A 12,121-nucleotide genomic window follows, 5' to 3' on the forward strand; every position below is an offset into this window, starting at 1 on the left:
GCAACCTATCCTAACCCAGCCTAACCTAACCAACACGTTCCTCCCCTTTTCTTTTCCCCACACACCCTGAATTCCTCCCCAAAACAAAACGTGAATATTCCAAAAGCCGAGTTTACGTATACGTGTGACTTCGCTGGGGACAAAAATAATACCCAACCCTCTGAAGTGACTCCATTATCCCGAAGCGAGACAAGCAGTAATAGGATAGCATGGTTTTGCCTCCACGTTTGAAATATCGCACCGCTTTCGGGACCCACAGCTTCCCCCGCCTATCTCCGTATTGCTGGAGTGGTGGGGGAGGGTGAGGGAGAGTAAGGGAGTGAGAGGGAGAGGGGCAGAGGGTACAGGAGGAAGGGGATGGAGTGTGGAGACCCTCGGAAGATAGCGAGGCGGTATATCGCACCAATTTAGACACGAGAGTGCGGACGCGTGGTGCAAAAAAGTGGTGTGTGCTGGGTACTGTGTGTGTGTGTGTGTGTGTGTGTGTGTGTGTGTGTGTGTGTGTGTGTGTGTGTGTGTGTGTGTGTGTGTGTGTGCGTGTGCCTAAGAGAGAGAGAGAGAGAGAGAGAGAGAGAGAGAGAGAGAGAGAGAGAGAGAGAGAGAGAGAGAGAGAGAGAGAGAGAGAGAGAGAGAGAGAGAGAGAGAGAAAGTTTCCAACAGATCAAAAGGTAAGGATGGAGAGAGACACAGTGAGTTTGTTTGTTATAAAATTATATTAAGTTCTTAACTCAACTGTAAAATGACAAACATAATAAAGTGACAAGAAAAAAAGACAAAAAAGACAGACAGGTAGACACATACAGATAGACAAAGACAAACAGGCAAACAAAAAGATAGACAGACAGGTAAACCGAGGCAGACATATTTTATGAAGACAGAGAGACACATAATCAGACAAACAAATATAGACAGACAGACAGACAGACAGACAAGCAAGCGGATAGACGTATTCTAGGTAAACAGATACATATTATATTCAGACAGACAGAAACATGGCACAAAATTTGTTTCTTGTATTATTATGATTTGTTGTTTTTGTAACTTTGTTTTATATATTGTGTTGTGAATTATTCTGCGCAATTTTGATTTTCAAAGAACGGAAAATATGAATTTAAATGCATTGCAAATTATTATTTCTTTATTATCAACATTTACTCTTATAGTACAAAACAACATCTATTACCAATATTTCTACTACTACTACTACTACTACTACTACTACTACGCACAGCTACTACTACTACTACTACTACTACATTCTTTCATAATAATGACCACACACACACACACACACACACACACACACACACACACGCAAAGCACAACTGGGCAAACAAGACAAATAACTCTCCTTAACGATATACAATAACACAGGGATCCCATTGGCAGGCACATTTCTCATTCCCACCGAGGACCCTTAAGCTGTCAGAAGGCAAGACCGAACACCCTTTCTCCTCACCCTTCACCCTTCCCCTCGGCGACTCCCTATGTAACACCCTCCCTTTATTTTAACTCTTTACCCTCATGACTATTTTATTCCTTCTCATTCCTTCACTTCTCGCATCCTTCTCTCTTCCCTTTTCTCTTTACTTATGATTCCTCCCATTCTCGTCATTCTTTTATTTCCTGTCTTTTCTTGCTCTCGTTTCTCTCCTTAGTGAAGATTCAAGTTTTGATTCTTTCTTGTGGTTATTCCAGCTCATAAATCGAGAGAGACATCGCTTTGTTGCAGACTCTCTCAGGCTTGTGTTATGCATCTTTCCTTCCTCATCCTCGTCTAATTTTTCCTCCTCTTCCTCCTCCTCCTTCTCCTCTTCCTCCTCCTCTTCTTCTCCCTCTCCTCTTTCCATTCTTTGCTTGCTCTCTTGTTTTCTCCCTCTCTAAGCATTTCTACTTCTCCCTTTTTCTCCTTGTTTTTTTTTCTCTCCCTATCTTTGTCTCTCCTTTTCTAACGTCTTTTTCTTGCAACTGTGTGTTATGTATTATATTATTTATGTTCTCTCTCTCTCTCTCTCTCTCTCTCTCTCTCTCTCTCTCTCTCTCTCTCTCTCTCTCTCTCTCTCTCTCTCTCTCTCTCTCTCCACATATGAGCTTCATGAGATTTTCTGATTGCATATACTTTCTGTAATGCCTCGAATTCTTATATTGGAATTTAAATCACCCTCCGATATTTTCATCATGAGAGAGAGAGAGAGAGAGAGAGAGAGAGAGAGAGAGAGAGAGAGAGAGAGAGAGAGAGAGAGAGAGAGAGAGAGAGAGAGAGAGAGAGAGAGAGAGAGAGAGAGGAGGAAGAAGAAGAGGAGGAGGAGGAAAAACTAGGACGAAGACTAAGAAGAAGCGGAATAGGAAAGCGGATGGGAGGAAGGAAAAAAATAGAATATTTATAAGCATAAGCGTAAATAAACTCGACTTATTTTTCAGTGGAGATGATGCGGGAAAAAAGAAAAAAATGGGTCATGTTTATTATCCTCACTGAATTATTATTATTATTATGATTATTATTGTTATGATTATTATTATTATTATCATCATTTCATTATTATTATTATTATTTATTTATTTATTTTTTTTTTTACCTTTAATCTCGGCTTATTCATGCATTTTATTTTTTCATGATTCTTTTACGTTTTCTGTTCAATGTCAGTTTCTTATTTATTCCCACGCAAATGTCAGATTATATTTTGTACATATTTCTTTCTTTTTTTACTCGTAATGTCAACACACATGACCTCTGATCTACTTATTACTATACATGGTTGCATTAATAATAGAAAACAAATAACAAACACCTAGCCTTTTTTTTTCCCTTCATGTTTCAACTTTTTCTTTTTCATTATCTTTGAGGGAGAGAAGAGCGAAAGAAAAGAGGAAGAGAAGGAGGAAAAGGGAGAGAAGAAAAGGAAGTTTAGAATAAGGAACGAAAGTAGGGTGTTAAAAAGAGATTAAGAAAAAACAACAACGAAGGGAGAAAGAGAAGGAGAAGAAACACGTCTGATAGAAAGGAGACAAAAAGAAGAAGAGGGAGAGACGGTGTCTAGAAAGAGAAGGAAAACAGTCTCAGGGAGGAAAGGATGGGTGTCTGAAGATGGGAAGAAAATAAAACATATCAAACAGAAAAGGAAAGAAGAGAGTAGGAAGGAAAGTAGGAAGATGTCTGAAGAAGAAGGAAAGAGAGAGAAGAGAAGGAGGAGAATCTCTTTTGTGACCTAAGCTAAGGAAAGAAAGGAAGAAAGGAGGGAAGGAAGGTGTTTGAAGGAGGAAAAGAGAGAAAAAGGAGAACATTTTTTTTTCTCTACCTGTGCCACTACGCATGAGCCTTCCCCATTCACACCCATCACCTTTTATCCCCCATTCCCTACCTGTGTCCTTCTCCTCTCCCCGATCCGCGGCCACCGAAGCTAATCCATTCTTTTTTCAGGCGAGAGTCAGAGGAGGGAGGGAGCTGGGAGACCTTCATTATCTAAGCTTTTTCTCCTACCACGGTGATAAAAAAATCTCTTATATCCATCACAGTTTTTCTATCAATAATACTATAACGAGATTTCTTCTTCGTGATGTATAATTTTTCAGTGGACGCAAATATTTCCTGCTCTCTTAATCTCGATCATACTTTATTTATTTATTTTTTTTTTTTTTGCATATTGAGATTTCCCTTCATGAATAATGCATTGTCAAGTTAAACGCTTCAGATTTCGTTTGCTTAATACTGCTTACTTTCAATGTTTCGTCATTCAGAGTGGTAATAAATAAAACACTTTCCCTGCATTCATCATTAAAAAAAAGTCCTATAATAAGCAAATACATAATTAATGAACGAATGAATTAAATAAATCAATCTGCAAATATATCTATATAGATAAACTCTCCACTGAAATTTACTGCGATAAAAGAAAAAAAATTACTAACTTTTTTCAGCACGCAGGTAAAGAACCATTTGCAACACGAGACTCACCTGTCGCATTTCTCCTCCCTTGAGCTTTTCACAGCTCATTTTTTTCTTTTTCCAATAATAGCCTACAGCTTGTACTACTACCTATCATTCTCTATCATTTCATTGTGAGACTTTTTTTTCTTCTACAACTTTTTAGACACCCACTTTTGCACCACGATCTCTAAATACTTATGTAACATAAACTGAGTGAAAACTTCTAATTCTCTATCCTATCACTACTCTACAACTGTTATGCTCATAATATCAAACAACTTTTCACATATTTCTTACTCAAAAACACACAATTAACCTCCTACCTTATTTTTTTTTTTATTTTCCTGTGTCCATGCAAAGAATTTTTTTTTCCCAGTGTTCAGAATGTTAAGAAGAAACAATTGTACCAGCATGAAGTTTAATGATCTGTAAAATGTTGACAAAATTAAAGAGTTATGAGTGTTAACAAAAGCCAGCCACAGCAGTAAGAGCAGCTTTAAAGATACTGTAAAATATAGCACTTATCAATACGGAACAAGCCACTAATAACTCGCGGAAAAGGATAAACCGCCTCCATCCTTCCTTGCCTGGAGGTAATGCCCGCCGGGAAGAACGTTAAGCCTCCGCTGATGCAAAACTTAGAGGAGAAAAAGCATCGGAAAATGTACTAAAAAGATCCTGACAGCTCTGAAATTTTATGTAACTCAGATTTTATGTAACTCGGAGTGGCTTGTAAATCTACGCCTCTCTCTCTCTCTCTCTCTCTCTCTCTCTCTCTCTCTCTCTCTCTCTCTCTCTCTCTCTCTCTCTCTCTCTCTCTCTCTCTCTCTCTCTCTCTCTCTGTCTGTCTCTCTCTCTCTACACCCTTTCCTTTCTCATGGCTGCGGCTTCCCGGACTCGGCCACTCCTCTCCCCCGCTTCCAGACCCCTCCAGGAAAATTCAATCAGCAAGGCCGGGGATCCAGCGCATCTGAGCAACATTTCCAACTTCACGCCGCCAGCCAATTCTTAGCAAATTCAGGAAATTCTTGTCTGGTATTTACGTTATTCTCGTTTCGATTACGACTCTGATTTCCTTTCGTGTCCTTTTCTACTCGTGCGTCTCAAGAGTGTGTTTGCGGCGATGTGGGAGGGACGAGGAGGTGTAATGAGTGAGAGACGTGAGGTGAGGGAGAGGAGTGCTGTTTTTAGAGGAGGGTAAGGCTGTGTAAGAAGAGAGAGAGAGAGAGAGAGAGAGAGAGAGAGAGAGAGAGAGAGAGAGAGAGAGAGAGAGAGAGAGAGAGAGAGAGAGAGAGAGAGAGAGAGAGAGAAACGTGTCAGGAATGATGGAGTGAGGAGATACTGCGATTACTCACGGGACTCCAACGGACATTCATCGCCCACGTTTGTTTCTGACGCGGAGTGCAGGGAGGGAGGGAGGGAGAGCGAGAGAGAGAGGAGGGAGTCGGGTGGAGGGAGAGAGGAAGGGAGGGAGGGAGGGATGTCCAGCAAGATCTCCCCCTCTTCACCATCCTCACCCTGACCCCGGACTGCCTCGCTGCTGCTCCTCCCCCTCCTCCTCCTCCTCCCTGCACACCGCCGCTGGGGAATGAGTAAGCAGGCAGAGCGGGACAGGCACTTTTCTTCCTCCCTCTTGTGAAGTCTTTTCGTCCTCGTTCCAGAATTGTGGGTTCGATCCCCGAAGGATAATAGAAATGGTTGTGTTTTTCATGAATTGATTTGTGCGGCAAGTGAACGGCTGATTTCATGTTCCGCCGCCCGGGGAGCCGCGTATCCCACACACACTGGCCTATTGTCATCCGTCGAGAATGTTTTACAGGCTTTTAGGGCGGTGCAGCGGGCCATTCATGCAGGGAGGCCGGCTAAAAGCTCCATCTGTGTAGGGCAGAGTGGCAGGCCAAGCCCCAGGCCGCCGCCCTCCAGGGACGCGACGGGACGCTTTTGAAGGGTCCGGCCTCACTCTCTCTCCTCGGGCCGGACGATCACAATGCCCAGGACGGTACGTAAGTCGCAACATTTTTATAACCCAAAGAAATGCAAGGCTCACAAATATCATCCCAGGAAATTTAGGAGGATTTCGGAAAATGGTCCCATATTTCGCGTACGTCCCTCCATTAGCCAGGCTTTTGTACCGTGAGGCTGTGACAGGTGAGTGACGGCGATACGAGCATACAGGTACACCTATGGCAGGAACCAGTCACTACCTTGCCAAGGAACACCAAACACGTGGCTCTTGAACACTGCAAGCTGGCGGAGTTCAAGGAAGCTCCCTTTCGTCCATTTCCACCGGGAGGCGAGGCGTGGACAGCAGCTCCTTTCCCCTCGGCAGCAGTGGGCGTCCTTAGTGCGTTAGGGAGTAATCCATAACCCCTTGTGATCCTCCCCTCGCCATTCCCCTCACGACCCTCGCTCGCAGGGAAGCCCACAGACCTGTTACCAATCTTTACAGCGTCATTCCTAGTCGATACGCGGAGCACTGGAGGAGGCTGAGGAGGAGGCTGAGGAGGTGGCGGAGGAAGAGGAGGAGGTGGAGAAGGAGGAGGAGGAGGCGGAAGAGGCGAGAATTAAGGGGCTGAGGAGGAATCACGTTGGGAATGGATAGCTCTCTCTCTCTCTCTCTCTCTCTCTCTCTCTCTCTCTCTCTCTCTCTCTCTCTCTCTCTCTCTCTCTCTCTCTCTCTCTCTCTCTCTCTCTCTCTCTCTTTGTGTGAGTGTTTTCGGATTGCCTAGAAGGAAAAGGGAAAGGGGAAGGAAAAGGTGCAGTAGAAGAGAAGGTGTGTTGGAATGAAAGAGTCGGCGTGTCATAACCGGAGGAGGAGGAGGAGGAGGAGGAAAAGGAAGTAGAAGGAAGCAGAGGGAAAGAGAGTGAAGGAAGAGAAGGAGAGCAGTAATAGTAGCAGAGAGAGAGAGAGAGAGAGAGAGAGAGACAAACAGAGACAGAGAGACAGACAGAAACAGAGACAGAGAAACACACACAGACACACAATGAGAAACAGAGAATAGGAGAAGGAAGAAAGGGAGGAAGGAAGGAAGGAAGGAAGGACGGAGGGGAGGAGTAAAGCAGACATCGGAGGCTTGGCTTAGTTCCGACACACAATGGATCTGTTGATTAATTGAAATCTGGGAGGAAGAAGTCGGAATGGCAAACGATCACCCACACAGCACAACGCGCGTCGCCGGGCAATCCTGCACACACCCCAGCATCCTTAATGGCATTCTTTCTGACGCCCATCTCCATTTTGAACGCAGAAGGAGGAAGGTGTACGTATAGCTTTAGGGGGAGAGGGTAAGGGAGGGAGGGGTAGAGATGGAAGGGGAGAGGAGAGCAGGGGCGGGAAGAAGGGGGAGAAAGAGAGAGAGAGAGAGAGAGAGAGAGAGAGAGAGAGAGAGAGAGAGAGAGAGAGAGAGAGAGAGAGAGAGAGAGAGAGAGAGAGAGATTCAGACAAAGAGGCAAACAAACAAAAAGCAAACAAAAAGACAGCCAGGCAGACAGACGGAAAATAAAGACAAAAGTGAAGAAAAAAATGAAATAGCGAAAATCTTTCCTTCAGCGTCTCCGTCAGGAATCTATCTATCTATTTTCGAGTCTATTTTCGGGTGAGTTCATCTTGGGCGAGTCCGAAAACAGGTCACCAATTTACTCTATTCAATAGCCCCAGCTGACCCGAGGCTCGCCCGCGCTGCCAATGACATGTAAACACGAGCCCTCACGAGGAAAAACAGAAGGTACACTGGAAAACATGAGGAGCAGGCCTACTCTATAATTTTCCCCCCTCCTTCCTTTCCTCCCCTTTCTTTTTCCTTTCCATTTTCATTATTCTTTTTTCTTTTCCTACTTTTCCTTTTCTATCTTTCTTTCTTCCATTTTGGTTCTCTTTCCTTCACTTTTCTTTTCTTTTTTAATCCCTTTCCCCTTTCCTTCTTTTTCCTTCCCTTTTCCCTCCCTTTTCCTTTTTCCTTCCTCCTTTCCTTTCTTCTCATCGCTTTCCATTTTCTTCCATTTTAATTCCCTTTTCTTAACTTTTCCTTTCTTTCTCCTTCCCTTTCCATTTTCTTCCATTTTCATTCATTTTTTTCCTTTTCCTTTTCCTGCCTTCCTTTTTATTCCTTTCCCTTTCATTTTCTTTCCCATTTCCCTTCCTTTTCCTTTCCTTACGTTCGTTTTTTCCTTCCCTTTATCTTTTTCTCACTTTTCATTCGTTTTCTCTTCTTTTTTTCTTTTCTTACCTTTCTTTTTCCATCTATTTCCCTTTCCTTCCCTTTTCAATAATTTTTTCCTCTATTTCCTTTTCTTAACCTTTTTTTTTATCCATCCCTTTACCTTTTCCTTTCTTTTCATTCTTTTTTTCTTATTAATTTATTTGATTTTATTTCTCCTTCTATTTCTCTTTCCTTTTCATTCAATTTTCTTCACTTTGTCTATTCCTTTATTTTTCCATCCCTTTCCCTTTTACTCTTTCCATTCCCTTTATCTTAATTTTTCCATTTTTCTTTCTTTTTCAGTTCCTTTAACTTTTCCTTCCTTTTATCTTCCCCTTTCATTTTCTTTTCCTTCGTATCTCCCTCATTGTTGGCCTCTCTTTCTTCTCTTTCCTTCTCTCAAATTAGTCTCCAGGAGTGGAAAAAGAAGGAAGTGGACGAGAGAGAACAAGAGAACAAGAGAGATACACTAATTATTATTCCTTTTTAATTTTTAAAATTTTTTTTTTATCTCTTCCTCTATTCTCCTCTGTTCCTTGTTTTCAATACAAGATTTTTTTGGGGGGAAAATGGAATGATGTCAAAGAAGGAATACATGAAAATCAGTATGCTGTTTCTTTCCTTCCTTCCTTCTTTCCTTCCTTCCTTCATTCATTCATCCATTTATTCTCTTTTCTCCCTTACTTCCTTCCTGCGTTCCTTCCTTTTTTCCTTCTATGCTTCCTTTCTTCCTTACTTTCATCTCCTACACAATGCTTTAATTCTCATCTTTCTTCTTTCTCTTCCTTCCTTTACTTCCCCTTTTCTTCGCTCCTTCATTCTCTCTTTTTCTCACTGTCTTTCGTTTTTTATATATTTTTGTATTTTGGAACTTCAATAATTTTCTCTTCTTCCCTTCCTTCCTTCCTTTCTTCCTCTTCCCTTCCTTCTTCAATGCAGTCTCTTTTACTTCCTCATTATCTTCCCTGCTTCCTTCCTTAGTCCCATCTTCACTCTAATCTCCCCCTTTACTTCCTACCCATCCTTCTCCCTCTTTCGCTTCCTCTCTTCCTTTCTCTCCTTCCTTTTCTCCTCTACAATGTTCTTTCATCTTCCCTTTTTCTCTCATTCCTTCCTTCCTTCCTTGCTTCTTTTCATCTCCCTCACAATATACTTTTCTTTACCCTTGTCTCCATCTCTCTCTCTCTCTCTCTCTCTCTCTCTCTCTCTCTCTCTCTCTCTCTCTCTCTCTCTCTCTCTCTCTCTCTCTCTCTCTCTCTCTCTCTCTCTCTCTCTCTTGCCCTTCCCTTCTCTCCCAAAAATTCTTCAGCTCACAAGGTTATCAAAAGTAAGCTTAAAGTCCACATCATAATCATAACTTCCGTCAGATTACACAGAATTCGCTTACTTTCCCTGCTAACTTATGGCAAAGAAGCAGAAGCAGTAGAAAAAGAAGGAGGAGGAAGAAGAAGAAAAAAAGAAGAAGAAGAAGAAGAAGAAGAAGAAGAAGAAGAAGAAGAAGAAGAAGAAGAAGAAGAAGAAGAAGAAGAAGAAGAAAGAAGAAAAGAAAGGAGATGAAGACGAGAAACGAGAAGAAAGAGAGAAGACGAAGATGAAGACAAACACAAAGACGAAGACGAAGACGGAGAAGAACAAGGACAAGAACAAGAACAAGAACAATTACAAGAACAAGATGATGATGATCAAGAAAGGATGGGAGAGAAGAAGGAATAGGAGGAGGAGGAGGAGGAGGAGGAGGAGGAGGAGGAGGAAAAAGAAGAAAAAGCGCACATAATGAATTACAAAGAAAAATAAAACTAGGAAATAAAATATAAGGAAAAAAGAAAAATTGACGAGCGCAGGTAAACACACACACACACACACACACACACACACACACACACACACACACACACACACACACACACACACACACACACACACACACAGGGCAACAAAAATGAGGGCAAAACTAAACGAAAAAAAAAAGGAAGCAAAAAAAAAACTCCATGATTCGCAACAAAAATTTAAATAACGTAAAAATAAAAGAAATGAAAGAAAAGAAAAAATACCCTACCCTTCAAAAAAGTTGTTCTATAAATATGTACTGTCACACATTCGCCAAATTTGAGGCATTAGAAAAAAAAGCATAAAAGAAAAAAGTAACATATATGCCTGCCTGCCTGCCTGGGTGGGGATAAAAAAAGACGAAAAAAATATATAAATGCGTCGCTGGAATTCCATGTGATGCGAGGAAAAAGAAAAAAAAAAAAACGAAGGCTTGGACCACAAAGTATACACACGTATTTCAACGCTGAGTATCAGGTATAGGTGGCGGTGGTGGTGTTGATGGTATTTTTACTATTAGTATCATAACTTTTTAGAGGGAGGAGTGACAGAGTGTGGAAGACGAAGAACAACAACAAGAATAAGAGCAAGAAAATGAAAAAAATAAAAAAATAAGAATAAGAACACGAAGATGCGTGAAGAAGGCCGACCAAAGGCATAAAAATATTAAAAAAAACACACGCTACGTTTCCCATTCTAAAGAAAAAAAAAACGAAAAAAATTATCAAGAAAAGCCGTGTATTCAATGTGTATTCAGTGTGGCTTTCAGTGACGCAGATAATGAAGTAATAATTATGAACGGTAGAGGCTGATGTGTAATGTCAGTAGTGTCTTATCTGACTTGAAATTCCAAACACAGGTTGGCAAGGGCTGGACAGGGAGCACCAAAGACATTAACACTAAATTCAATATGGTTTTATATGACACGGGTTTCTAAAAGCACAAGTAGACTGAAGTGTCTGACGTAGAACATTCAACTGAGTGTTACCAGACAGAAATTACTGACCATAAGTTGACGGGGGATGGACGTGGAGCGCCAAAAGAAACAGACACTAGTTTCTTACGTGACACACATGGCTTAATAGACAGCAAAGAACGTAGGATATTCAATATGGTATAATCTGACATGAATTACTAAGCACAAGATGACGGGGGATGGTCAAGAAGTGTCAAAAACACTGACACTAGTTTCAATATGCCTTTACATGACATAGACAACTAAAATACAATTTGACGGAGGTGACTGACGTCCAACATTCAATAAAGACATGAATTACAGAACACAAGTTGATGAGAGATGGAAAGGAACTATCAAAGACACTGATGTTACCTTCATTATGCTTTTAGTGCATGACAGATTTAAAAAATGCAAGATGACGGAGGTCGTTGAGGTGTAGCATTCAGTAGGATCTTATCTGACATGAACCACTAAGCACAAGTTGACGGGAATGAACGAGGACTACCAAAAAAACACAGACACCAGTTTCAGTATGGCTTTACATCACACAGTAACTGCAAATTGGCAGAGATGCTTGCCGTACGACACCTGCCATGAATTAAGTTGATGGGGAATAGACATGGAGTGTCACAGAGACTGACACTACTTTCTTTCCCATACCGTAGCGAATACTCCCTGCTTGACCTACTGACTGGCAGGATGCGGCCCGGAGCGAGGCAGGCGCTTCAATTTTGTGGGGAATTATTGAACTATTTAACTATTCAGTTGGGCCTCTAAGGGAAAGGGGGTGAGGGGGGAGGAGTCCATTATTTTTTTCACGAAGTACCATTTTTGTTGGAAGAGTTTATTTGCCCAGAGAGAAAGAGAGTGAGAGTGAGTGAGAGGGAGAGAGAGGGAGAGGTGGATGTGTGGATTATTAAATTCCCCGAAATTCTTCACTGAAAAGTATGTAAATATAAATATCTGAGGAAGAGATTATTAATATTCTCTTTTCCTTTAATAAAACCGATGACCCAGAGAACGCTACCCAAAAAAAAAATCACCTTTACTTGCACGGTGACTGAAAGCAAAATAGAGAAACCATAAAGAAAAATATATATATAAAAAAAAATCATAAAAAAATACAATAAAATATCAATTATCAAGAATAATACAATAGGTATACAAAACCGTAATGTAACAGGCAAGGGTCTACTGTATTATATAAAATAG

Source organism: Scylla paramamosain, chromosome 27, assembly GCF_035594125.1.
Source record: "Scylla paramamosain isolate STU-SP2022 chromosome 27, ASM3559412v1, whole genome shotgun sequence".
NCBI lineage: Eukaryota > Metazoa > Arthropoda > Malacostraca > Decapoda > Portunidae > Scylla > Scylla paramamosain.